Source organism: Passer domesticus, chromosome 14 (genome assembly GCF_036417665.1).
Source record: "Passer domesticus isolate bPasDom1 chromosome 14, bPasDom1.hap1, whole genome shotgun sequence".
Taxonomy (NCBI): domain Eukaryota; kingdom Metazoa; phylum Chordata; class Aves; order Passeriformes; family Passeridae; genus Passer; species Passer domesticus.
The window spans coordinates 7,199,387-7,213,544 of NC_087487.1; the positions used below are offsets into that span (position 1 = coordinate 7,199,387).

At 40.1% G+C, this 14,158-nt stretch overlaps 1 protein-coding gene across 8 annotated transcripts in view; it reads right to left on the reverse strand.

The window, feature by feature from the left end:
• TCF12 (transcription factor 12) overlaps window positions 1-14,158 on the reverse strand; it is a 159,082-nt gene that overhangs the window by 69,665 nt on the left and 75,259 nt on the right. The gene's annotated exons all lie outside the window — the stretch shown is intronic.

Genomic DNA, 14,158 nt, shown 5'->3' on the forward strand with positions numbered 1-14,158 from the left:
CATCAGTTTATGTCCTTTTATGCAATTCAGAAAACATATTAGCATCATAAAAAATTTACAAACATTAAGTTGCATGAATAAAATCAGGTTTTTATATATGTGTTTAACATGCTCAAACAACAGTACAGTAATAGATGACATATTTACCCAATTAAATTCCTTTTGTAACCAGTCAGATACTATAAAATATTCCTATTCAGTGTTTAAATACAAATGGCTAAAGTCCATTTTTATTTCCATTGTTAACAAGCAAAGGTAGAGACAATTTTAGACATTTCTCCTTCCTACAGGAAAGTAACACTTAGCTGGTATCCATCTTAGACAACGAATATACTGAGCAATAAAATGAAACCTCATGAAAAGCAAACAAAAACTTCGTTCAAAACACTAAAACTCATGCCACCCTTCAACCACTGATTCATTCAGCTCTTGACACTCACCCCTAAATCTTTTTGTTTAATGTACAGATCAGCAGGCACAAAACTCAAGCAATACAACTGGGCAAGACAGCAAATGCAATTTTTGTGGGTAAGCAGCACACAGAGAACACGGTGCAGAGCTGCTGCCTTCTGATGTTGCTGCCTCAGGTCACAAGACATTAGCAATGGGTTTGCCAGCTCCAGAAAATCTACTTAGTGCTGTATTTGTTAGGTATGCCACAAAAAAGGCTTGTTTGTATATGAAAACTCAGTGTGCAACTTCTCCAGTAGAGCTCAGAAGTTCATCAATCTACACATTGAAAATAAATCTAGAATAGAAGCCCACTGAACAATGCCAAGCATCAGACACTCATCAAGTTTGTGTGTAACAAAAACCACCAAGGGCATGTGCCTGCCCTAATTACGGCACAGTTAGGGCTCAGAAAAACCCTGTACCACCACTCAGAGCCTTATCCAAAGGCAAGCATTAATTAACCAGATCTACCCATTTGTAAATGAATGCTATCTCACCCAACTAGGCATTCCCTTTGCAAATGATGTGTGTGTTATCCTGTCCTAATAAGAAGAAAAAGTAGCCTCTCTTTCACATTCCCATTTCAGTGATAAATAGCTCCATGTTATTGCAATTGCACTTCAAGAATAGGACTTACTTTGCTTTTTCTGATTTTTCTCTCTTACTACCAGAAGTCCCTAAATATCATTTCATAAGGGGAAAATCTAAAGTATGCTTTCTGTTAATTTTAAAAGTGCATCTTGTGTAAGCAGGGAGGATGAGGAAGGCTGCATCTCTTGGAACAACATCTCTGCAAGATTATCATCATGATAGCTACCAATGGTATGGTCAACAATAGTTTGCTTGAAAAATGGCTGCTCTGCTGTAACAAAGGGAGAAAAAAAGTTAACATTTTTCTGCTGAAGCAATTTGCCTCTAACAATCTATCAAGCACCAAGCAAATAAAATACCTAGCATGCAAAATTATAAGTAGCAGGATGAATCATGCTGTTCATTTTAAACCAGACTCAGCACTTTCTTTCCAGAAAATGAGAATCTCATATCACATGATAAACAACTTTGACTGAAGTATGCAGTATTCCAGGCAGGCTTTAAAACAAATATTTGTACAAGAGTCAATTACAGAGGCTAGAAAAATTATGATTTAAATTATGGTTTGTGTAGCAAGCAAGAAATTGTTAGATAAGAATGCATAAAATCGTGTTAGTTAAATGTTATAATTTTTAAGGTATGGCAGATTCATATTAAAGGAGAAAAGCTTACTCCAACAGCCCAATCTATAGTAAATTTAGTTTCAAGAAGTGACCGGGAAAAGTCAAAGCCTTCTAGTGCCACAGGGCCTAAATATTTATCAAAAATCAGCTGGAGCAAATTAACATTTAACCTGTGTTCAAATGCCCTGGCTTTTCAATGAAGGGTTTGGAAAACAACCCTGGATCACCCAAGTGAGGGTGCCTTTCACAGTCTCCCAAACACACTCCCCTTTCAAGCACTTAGACAGGACTCAAACTTGCAATAGTGTCATAATACAAAAGGTACCCATTTTTTGAACACCCAAAATTAGCAGTCACACACTGTAGCAACATACACTGAGCCCACACTCAAGTCCTGCCCCTGGGTCCTTCTCAAACCATGGAGCTGCACCCTGTGCCCCTCGAGTGGGACTGGAGCAGGTCAGCAGCTTCATCTCCACACTGGCACAGCACAAGGGCGGACAGAGGTGGGTGATCCTGGGCACCATCGGAGCACACCACGGAGGGCACTGAAGCCTCCGAAGATCAGTGAGAAAACACCAAGGTTTCTCAGCCTGGCCCTATCACAGGACAGCTTCATTTCCAACACAATGCAAAGGTGATGGATACAGACTTCAAACTGCCCATTGTCTTCTCAGCACATTTCGGCTGCTCCAGTCCAGGCACAGTGCTACTCTCACTATTTAAACCTTTGTAACCTAATGCCACAGGTGATGTTTACTTATCAATAGAAACAGAAAATAGCACTACTACTTAGCACTACTTGCCAAGTACTTGAAAGGTGGGTAATGTCAGGTTTGAGAAGATGACACTTCCTCCATGGTCCACAAACAGATCACTCTGTGATCAGTGCATGGGCAGTCTCTAGCATCCAATAAAATTCATACACATGGCCAAACATATCAAAGCAGAATCCCTTTGGTGGTTTTCAGCTTATGAAATACCTTTCTTACTTACTCATACTCTCTACAAATTGACAGAAGAGAATAAAAACATAGAGGTTACAGTAAAACCCCAAATTACTGGAGTCCCAGTGCTTATGAGAACACAAACTCTAAAAATACAGTGAGTGAGAGCCAAAGCAGACCCTGACATGACTTGCAGGCTTACCCCACAAGATTTGCAGCTGAGTCTGTTACGCCCTCTCTCAGGTCTTGTCTCATCAGTGCCCACTACACAGACAGCAATGGTCTCTTTTCCATTGCAGCTGGAAATTCAGAAACACCAATGCTCAGCACTTCGGGGATGTAGGAAACTCACTGTGGCACCCGACATTAATTAGAAGAAGGAGAGCAAAAACCACTATAAATGACAAAATCCTTACTGAACACTTTCATTTGCACAGGTTTGTGTAGAGATGGAAGTAAGGTAGTGTGCAGACCTATCAGCTGGGAAGGTAAAGTGGATGCCCAGATGAAGTTTCTTTCCTCTTCAGATTTGATTTTATTTTCACACAACAAAAAAGTTAGATGCTGCCATTTTAAAAGCAAAATCTATGCCTTGCTTACAAAGTAGCATCATGGTAAACTTTTCTTCAGGTCACATCCTAGTGGCTGTACACACCAGAGTTGTGCATTCCAAGCAGACTTGGAATAAAGAAATAGATATTTAAAACAATTGAGCTGGTTATATGCAAAAATTTTACATTTGCACAGGTCAATTCACAAGGCATTTGACTATTTTAATAACTTGGAATTAATGTGTTTTATTGATTCTTGGGTGCTTTGCGGTTTTTTTTTTGTTTTGTTTTGGTTTGGTATTTTTAAAGTTTCATGTGTTTTTATAAGGAAAAATTTCAAGGACCTAGTCACCACCTAACAGGCCTAAAGTTCAGGGACTATGGAGTTAACAGAAACCCAACCAAGAAAATCCCACTATGCACTTTGAACCACAAATATTTCCCAACTGCATAAATTTAAAACCCTGACACATTCTCTACCAATTTGAACACTAATAGGCATTTAGTAAATAATTTTTTTCTCTTGCAATCACTTGTCTAAATGTGATATGCTCACAACTTAACACAGCCTTTGAATACCACATGAGGAATTGTCTTCCACAATACATCTATACGTATAACAGCTGTGCAGCCTAAATACTCTGAACACAGAAGGAACTGAAACAGCAAGATGCAAAGTGATAGTGAGCTGAAAACAGCACTGCATTCACTCAGCTGAGGACTACTTCAGTGATTGTGCTATAAATGCCTGCCAGTACAAAACAGCCTTTTCCCACTGCTTCTAGAAAATGCTTGGCTTATGAGAAGATGGCAGAACTCTCAAATAATTATTTCAATTCCCACAGAATTAACCCTTTACAGACTGAAATCTTTCTGTGCCTTGCTAAGAATTTGTTTGGTTGGCAGTATGGAAAGCAACAACGTCTTTTAATGAGCAATGTTTATCATCCAGTATGAATGCCACAGTGACCACAGCTGGCAGCTGCTCTGTTTGTCAGACATGAAGTATGTCTGCCCTACTTGTACAGAGAATCTGCTCTAAGTGAATACTGAAGCACGTTTTTACAGTTCCTAACACTTTAAACTGGTCCCCACAGATAGCCTACCCAAAAATCAGCTTATAAACACTGCTGACAAGTTTGAGAATTTCTTTTTCTTTTCCAGTTATTGAAGTGGTGTTTTCAGTTTAATATTTCTATTCAGTTCGAAATCAATTACTGCACTGCTTTCTCCCACTCTACATCCAGCAAAGTATGTGTCTTTGTTACTGACAGAATGGATACATTCAAATAATTTTTCATATGCAGATCTAACGTAAAAAGGAACAAGCTGCACAAGGTACACTGGTGAATACAAAAGATGCAAGAAAAACCTTCAACAAAGTAGACATTTTTCTACTAATGAATTTTGCTTTCCAAATTACCATGAGGTAGAAAGTACACAAAGTTTATAAAATAAGATTCTTTATTTTTTAAAATTTTGTTGGCATTAAATAATCTTATTCAGCAATTATTCAGTACATTGAAAAAAATGTTTGCTTAAAACACAAATCCATCTCTGCTCATAGGAGTTTGTGTGTTGCCTTCTTGGAGGCAAGACTGACACATGCAGCCATAAAAATTTTTACTACGTATCTATGCATTTCCCACAGCAGCAGAAGAATAATTTCTTCCTTTTCTACTGCTATATAGCCTACTCATAAATAGAGGCTGTCACAGTTTTAGTATCTTCTCTCTAGCATTTTAAAGATCTATAATGCACAGATGTATATATTGTGAATACATAACAAAATACATTTTTCCTTTTGATATTTGAGCCCCAGAACTCCTGGAAATGAAACAGAGATCTGGAGCAACACAATTAGAAGAAATGGTTTAAAACAAATGACCTCCTATTCTCTTCATGACAATGTTTAAGCATTATTGGCTGATGTGTGCCAAGCATGCTGCTGGCTGCACTGAGGATGTTTAGCAAGCCAGTGCCAACAAGTGCAGCTGCTGGACTTGCAGCACCCTCCTCCTGTTCATTCCAAGCCAAATTACTCACTCAGCTATGAACAATGAAGCAGCAACACAGAAAAATGCCAAGTGCAAGTGAGATTAGTGATAAACTACAGGATCCCTACAGAGGTCAGTGATTAGCAGGTCCCCAGCCGTAATCACTTTCCTAACCCAGCCTTTATCTCATCACTGCTCCATCTTAGCTCAGTCTTCTGACTGCAAGCAGCTTCTCCAGTCAATATCCCTCCAAGTCCTGTAAACTCATCCACACTCTCACACACCTTTTAATAAAGCAGTCAAATCTACACAATACAGAACGTCTGCAAACTTTTAGGACACATTTTTAACCTTTAGTTTAATAAGTAATTAATACAATAAAATCCTATTACTGGAAAAATTATAATAAAGTAACAGAACTGAAGAAAAACTACAAACATACAACACTATGCCCAAGTGTTGATCAGCAATGCAGTCTCACGATAAATACAATGATCAATATGGCTCATGATAAAAATGGCACGTACAGACTGCAAGTAGTGAAAAAATGTAGGAGGTTTTTCCCCCATACTGTGACATCTCGTAAGACCAATTTTCCCAGACAGCAGAAGTAAATGTTTTAGGAAAACTTGGGTTTAACACTACAGATTTGCTCCCTCCTCCTTTTCTGGCCAAAATTTTGAAAGACTGAGATCCTACTAAACTAATGATTATCAAGAAGTAAGAACTATGATTCTAAATGAGATTTATGGGATTTAACAGTCCAATCTCAGGTCTGCCAGTAATCTCCTAGGATTCTCCACGCCATAAATTCTCATTTGTAAGAAGACAGCATCATACTTTTGTTATCTAGTCCAATTACTTATTTGGAGCAAGAACTGCTTTTCACATCCAATAATCCAAAATGTGTAAAAACTGAAGCTGAATTACCTGTAATCAACTTCCCATTATAACTTCTGCAATTTAGGAACGGATACTGAATTATTGCTTTTGTTAACATTTGCACAAGATAATCTGGAAAAAAAATTCAGCTTGCTTTCCAAAGACTAAAAAGATCAGAAGCTTTTATACTTACAGTTGTGTCGGCTTTTGCAGATGTCTTTCACTGTGAAAATTCTACTGATTGAACCAACCAGGCAATAAATCTCCGAGTATATTTATAAAGATGTTAAACACAGAAGTCAAGGGATTTCTCACAACTTCTTTAACACAATGTTTTTTTAAAATATAATGTCAGTGTGTGAAGAGGTATTAAAGAACCTGCTTCTCAAAGACATGCCTTTGACACTTCCATCCCATTGATTTGTAAGTACATCTAAGAAAAGATGGAGTATTTTGTCAGTTTGCAGATCACTGCACAGATCTTGTGCTATAAAAACAATTTATTAATGTTCTTGTGTACTTCAAATACACAGGAGGTAAGGGTGGACTAAATTCCACATTATATTTGGATTGACCCTATGAACTTGTAATTTATATGCTCATGTCAACCAGGAACATTTCTATTCCAACAGAGGCTGATCCATGAGGGCTCCTTCCTCGGTACTATTCCTGTCCCTCCACTTAGCAGGTTTACTCTGAGCTGAATAACAAATCAAATGTTTGCAAGGCTAAAAGGCACTGAAGTCGCTGGCAGGAAGAATGTACAGCAGTAACTGAGGGAAGAGGGAGGACAAACCTGAAGAAAGAACTTTCTTCTCTTCCTCCCCCAAGCATATGTGGGCAAGTATCTGCCAACCAAATAATTCCTGAAGAGCTGTTTCATGCACTTTCAAATCCTCCACTGCTATGTCTACCCCAGGCTAGCCTCACCATTAACAATGTTAACAGTCTATTAACCCATTATGTGTGCTGCACACAGAGAGAACACCCAGTGAGACACAGATTAAAAATACACTAAAAATGAGGGAGATCAGGGATATCCAATATCCAGAAGACAATAGCCAAAGTGAGTTCGCATGTGAACACACACCCATTGCACACTGGTGGCATTTGCCATCTACATTTACTTAACTCACCTATCCATCCCATGTTTTTCTACAGTATCCAAGAGTCTTCACTTTGTCAATTAAAATATTTTTCTTTTGTTATCTTTCCCACCTCATCCCCAAGGGAATTAACTCAAATTCTTAAGTAACTAGCAAAGCTGCTACTTATAGTTAACTTGAAAAGCATCCCTTGCTCTCCTGGTGTGGAATTTGTCCCAGATCTAAGGACAAAAATTACTTTGAACATCAATTACATTCTTAAGTCTAAAGTCAAGAGGATTTTTTAATTGGAAATGAATAGAGAATCCACACTTTACAACAAAATGCTACACCTGTTTCCAATTAAAAGATTATTTTGGTGACACTACTTACTACAAATGACTGGATCACTTCATATGTGTATATACATTTATAAGTTCTGCAGGTATCTAGAGCTTCTCTTACTATCCAAGATCTATTGATTCTCATTTAATATGAAAAGTCAGCTTGTCAACAAAGAAAGATTTCCCCCTTGCCCATTTAATGTATAAACACAGGAACAAACACAACAAACCTTTTTAACCATCTTCCACAAGGCAACTGCAAATGCATACAACGATGCTCTGCTGTACAACACTTTTGACAGTTCTTACTTGAATTACTTGCATAACCTTTTCTAACTTCACCTCTCACAGCCATCTCAATTGCAGAGACAGAGGTTTAGAGAACAGGAATTCTCCAGCTGTAGGCTCAAGACTAGCAGCAGCTGCTAGCCTGAAGGAAAAAAAGCTCCCCACAACAGAAAAAAAAAAACCCAAACAAAAAAAACCCAGCCAAATAAAAACCGCCACCAAACCACCCAAAGAACCAAACAACACAGGAAAACAATATAGAAAATCAAACCCCAAACACACATTAGATGCTAAAACACATTTTGGAAGACGAAATGACATGTTAAGTGTTTTCTGGGTATTACTTCTTCTAGCAAAAATCCCCACAGGTACCACAGAATAACCAAGTTACCTGTTAAAACAAGAGGGGAAATCCTGAGGAGATGGTGCCTGAAAGGAACCATGTCCTGTTAGGGGCTGGAAACTCCTGACTATTCACATGCATTATATGAAGGCACATCGAGGCAAAAGAACATGAAACAAAAACCCCAGAAAGAATAATTACATAGTCTAGATTAATGCAAAGTACTTAAAATGCTAGAAGCTTAAAATAGGTGTTCCTCTTTTAGTATAAAAGCAATATTTACAGTATGGGACTTTGGAATGTCCAAAAATTGAAAGCAATCCTCCCAAGCCCTGAACCACTAATGATGACTGCACGAGAGAACATCACTGTGTGCAGAAATGTAAACTGCAGCTACACAGAGAATGAACTTTTAACTACCCACCAAAAAAACCACTCAAAACCACAGATCTCTCTAAACCATCCCTCATCTGTGGGCACCTCACATCTCCATGTATTTATGAAAACACTAATGCCTTACTGCCAAGGCACCCCCAGGATGAGCACCGGAATTTTAAGCCACAGATTATTTACAAAGAGATCATAAAAGGTGTGGGAATGCAACTGAAGAAACATAAAGAATAATAACCCAAGTCCAGACATAGTCAAGGTTACCATAAGGCTCAGGTTTAAAAACACCATGGAACATGGAGAGCTGCTCAATGAACTAAAGACTAAAACTTCATATATCAATAAATCCTACCTCTCTGCTTGGCTACACATGCTTTACAGAGGCTTTAAATGACATAAAGCGGATAAGGAAAACACTTTTCCTCAGCATGTTAAGAATAAAAGGAATGCTCATTGCAATATTGGTAATTATTTTATAGAAATGGTGACATGAGTAAGAATGATGAAATACTTTCTATTACAACAGCAAGATGAATGTAAAAGCAATTACTAATGTTCTGCACATCTGTATCAGCAGGTCAAGGTATCCTGACTCCAAAAGGATTTTTTTTTTTTCAAATATATATAAACTGAGGGGTTATCCCAGATATTAAGGCTGCTTTTTACTAAGCCTTAGAATATTCGTAAAGTGCAAGATCTCTGGAAGAAAGTTCATTTTGTACACTATTTAAAATAAGTAAATAGCATTACCTAAACAATTTATTCCCCTGATAGCAAATCGTAAATAATTACATCACCAAAATGGAATTTATTAATAAAGGATTAGTAGGCTCATGGCAATACTCTTCAATCTGATTTTGTGGGAAAGGTGTGGTTTTTTTCACTGTAGGCTGGCACAGCACACTATCAATGTACCTGTATCAAGCTATGTGCATTGATAACAAACTGTTTGACAATAAAAGGCTACATTTTAAAATAATGGCTTAAAGTAATCACCTTATTACTCTATTAAAATAATAATGCATTAAGAGAATGAAAGTTAGGCATCAGATAATGTTTTTAATGCAACTGGAAACACCAACATAACTGAAACCTCGCCCCTACATTTAGTCTTTCTTCTTTCTTTTTCTTTCTTTTTTTTTTTAAAGCATCAGCTTCAGCTTGTCAATCCAAATGTGTTACTGGAAATTCAGGACTTGCTGGCAGACTGAAACAAATGAAGACAGGTCAGTGGAGTGCTCTGAATTGCACTTTGGGAAGCAAACTGCCCTTATTCAGCCACGTGCAGAAGGATGCCTGCAGGACTGAGACCAGGCCCTGCAGTCTGGAACTGCATTTACCCTTCAGGGGGAGGGCAGGAGCTATAGAAACTTTCCACATTCCTCCATTATCCCAACCTTTCCTGTTGGCCTGCCTCAGCACCTCTGCAAAAGGCATTGTGGCCTTGGCAAATCCCACAGGGAACCTCCTGAGGTGTTGACTAGAAAAGGCCAAATGTCCACCCTGGTGTTATGTGGTTATGGTCCCTGAAAGTATTGCAGAGTGAAAATCTTCCTTCCAAGCCTTAACAGTATTAATGAGTGAAAGTAAAACCACATGGGCTTTGTATCTTTTCATCTATTTTACCTGCTTGTACCTCAGCTCCCTGGACTACAGAACAGGTACTGTGGAGCTTGGATATTATTGTGCAAGCCTTTTATACACACACAAGGATTAATTTCAAAGACATTTCCCATTTCATACCTAGCTGTTATCTCTGCTGTAAGCTTTCAACCTCACATTCGCTCTTGATATCAAACAGTCATAAACACTTATAAAACACTTTTCTTGATCCTGTTCTGAGTAACTCATCTAAGTCTCAGCATCTGAAGCACCTATTTTACTTCTCATGCAGTTTTCTCAACTTAAATTTACCTTTTTTATCACTCTCCGTGCATCTATAATTCTGTTATTACCAACTATACAGTGTATATGGAACCTTTTTTTTTTCTTAATGTCTTTAGTAGCCTAGAGGAAAACACAGAACTCACCTTAAAAGACTTTGCACAGACTGCAAATTTGGAGATGCAGTTGGTATACTTTAAGGCAAGACCACCATTCAGAGGAACAGAAACAATCTAGAGGAATGGGCCAAGAGGAACCTCATAAAATTCAACCATAAGAAATGTAAAGTTCTGCACCTGGCTGGAGCAGCCCCTTGCAGCAGTGCAGGCCGGGGTCTGGAGGGGCAGCTGCAGGTGAGGCAGCATGGGCAGGGCAGTGACCATCCACCTCTGCTCAGCACACCTTACACCACATCAAAATATTGCACCTGATCTCCAAACCCCCAACTAAAACAAAAGAAAACCCCAACAGCCCACAAACACCAACCAACCAACCCTAAGCTAAAGAGCAACAAACAGAAAGAATCCCACTGCTTTCACTGGATGCAAAGGTTTCTTTCTTTTTACCGGTATCACATCCATTCCAGAATCCTGGCTTCTGAAATCCTGAAACTGGCAAGTCTGCCCCCAACTTCCATCAGGTCATATTACTTCCAATTTCTTCAGCTTCCTTTTGCAATGACTTCGTATATCTATTTTTCTGTATTGGTTTCTCTTTACCTCTTACATTTATTTTTCCCTCAACACCAAAACTTATTTCACTAAGTTTAAGCTTTCCAATTCAACTGAATTAAGTCCCTTAATTATTCATTACATACTGGTTCTGCAAAAATGCTCATGCATTTAAAAACGCACACAACACTGATCTGTACCTCCTTCCTTCTTTGCCCATGAGATCACTCTCTTGGATATCCGGTCTCTGTAATGAGTTTATGATTTGCACTCTGCTGTACAAAACAGCAAATGATTCTGAATGATGACAAAAACTATCCTTCTTTGAGCAAGCCATTGGAAGAAGAGTCAAAAAAAGGATTAAGACTGTTATTGAAATATCTGGGTTTCTCAATTTCTTTAAATTCAAAATTGCATAGTTAAGTAAAACATTAAATCATTGTAGGAGTTCCATGCCACAGCTGTATCTTGAAACTTTCACTACCACTGTGTTTATTTAATTCACACATATATTCTAATTTTAAAAACCCAAAGCAGTACCGAGGTCATTTAAATTGCTGCACTTTTACTTCTAGGGTTATATTCACAAAGTCTATTTTAAGAACTGCTTTGGAAGCAACTGATGTTTTATGCAGTGAACTGCTATTTTCCCAGATGAATAGAATATCCATTCTTTGGCTCACAGTTTCCATGACACTAAAAACAAAACATTCATCGGCAGCAGCTCAGTGTTTGATGGTAAATGCAGCTGCAGCTCACAACAGCTCGCAGTGTACCTCAGCCCGCCACAGCTGAACAGAGGCACTGTATTTCCCCAACGCAATTTCATTGTTTTACAGACAAGCCTTTTCTTGCCAAACTCAAACATTTCAAATCCTGCTGCTGTTCTGTCTTGAAATGAAAAGTTATTCATTCTGTAAGTAATGATACTAATGCTAAGTCTTCCAAATTACCGAACAAAGTACATAACCAGAAACACAGCTTCGGTGACAGTAGCATCTGCCCCTACAGTTAAAAAGAAATTTTTTGGCCTAAGAATTTCAAACTTTGCGCCTTGATACAATTCCAACTCACTTGCTTCAAGAAAGCTGTTGAAAGTAAATTTCAGGGGCAATTTTAAAACTGGTAAATGGAGAAAGTCACATGGCAGTCCAGAGACACAGAATGGCACTGAGCTTTCAGAATTGCTTCCTTCCCCAAAAGGGAGCACTAAAGTGTGCATGTCTCTGTAGAACAAAGACAGTCTTCTGGTTTAGGGCAACATACAACACTTCCACTTGCTAGTAATTTAATCCTGCCCCATATTAGCTAACTTTGCATCTGTTTGAGATCCAGTTTAGGTATATGGTCAATCCCCTTTTCACACTGGTCAGCACACCACTGTTAAACACTGAGACTTAGTAACGTTGGTCTCATTCTGAAGGTCTCATTGAAAACAGGACCTAATCAATACTCCACATTTATTAGGAGTAGGTTTAGGCACAAATTCCGTAAAGTAACTAAGCGCATATCTACTTCCAAGTATTCAAATGTTCTCAATTCAGCAGGGACTTCTCATACGAACTACACACTCGGGCAACTGATAGGGGACTGCAGGCTGATCACAGAGAAATCTGACAAAGGCAAACGCAGCATCTCAGCCAACTCTTAATGGAGTTCTTCAGAAATTCTATCAAAACTACTGGAAACATTGAAAAAGTACTAAGTTAATACTAACCCGTTAGCAACTTAACGGCAGCGCTATTTTAAGCTGGACATTAATTTCTGGTTTTGCTATAAAATGCAGCCCACCTTCTCTAAGGGCAGAAACAAAGTGATGGCTCGCAGCACGCTGTGTTTGGAGCAGAGGGGAGCCAGCAGCAGCGCCGGGTGGCTGTGACAATGCCATCCGGGGCTGGGGGTGGCGGTGCCGTCCTGGGGAAGGGGTGGGCTGGCAGTGCCCTCGCGGGGCGGTGGCAGTGCCGCCCGGGTGAGGAGGTGGCAGTGCCCTCACGGGCGGGGCGGTGGCAGTGCCCTCGCGGGGGGTGGCAGTGCCCTCACGGGGCGGTGGCAGTGCCCTCACGGGGCGGTGGCAGTGCCCTCACGGGCGGGGCGATGGCAGTGCCCTCGCGGGCGGGGCGATGGCAGTGCCCTCGCGGGGGGGAGCTGGCCGTGCGGGCCGGGCGGCGGAGGCGGCGCTGTGGCGCTCCCGCTCCCCGCGGCGCGGCCGCTGCCGTGCCCGCAGCGCCCCCTCCCGGCCCCGGGCCCGCAGCGCACGGAAATGCCGGCGGGAGCGCGGCCTTGCAGCGGCGTGGGCCGAGACTCCCGTCCCGAGCGGGTCCCTTCAAAGGGCAGCTCAGTAAAGAAACGCAGTGGTCCAAAGGCTGCAGCAATATTTAGCAATAAATCATTAGCCAAACAAAAATTAAATCATTGCTCTTGATACCCAAACCATTGACTTCAGCTTGAGATTCAGCAGGCCCTTCAGGATCAAAGAGGGTTACGGCAGCTTACTGTCAGAGGCCCGTGGAATTCACTTTCAGGCATTACTCTTCATAAATTTCTACTGATGGCCTTTCTACTGACAACTCACTGGACTTTTATCACATCCCTGCACTAACCATTAACAAGACTGGATCATAAGTGCACTCCCCACAGGCTACTACACATTACAAGACCAGAAAAGAAGTGCAGCTTGCTTTTGCAGCTATTCCAGGACCTGAGTAAGAAACACAGGCACAGAGTGCAACATTGCTATTGCCAACAGCACTTCCACCTTCGCAGCACTCCAGCGACTGGAGCGCAACCTGTGTAACCACTGCAGGCAGCCACCACTGCAACCCAGGAGGAACACGCATGTGCTTCTGCAAATAGAGTCCTGCACAAGGTCTTTGGTGGGTAGGTAAATGCTGATACAGGATACAAATGCTATTGCAGAATTTCAATTTTATCAAGTATTTGCTGAGGGTTTGACTCTTTTTTCCCTTCTTTTTTCCTTCTGAAGCTTAAAAGGAGACAAGAAGTCCAGAATCTGGCAGAAATAGTCAACTCCCCTTACAGTTCCTGGAAAGAATTTTCTTATCTATAGATTTAAATTCTTCTAGTTTATTGCAACACTCATGCACATTTC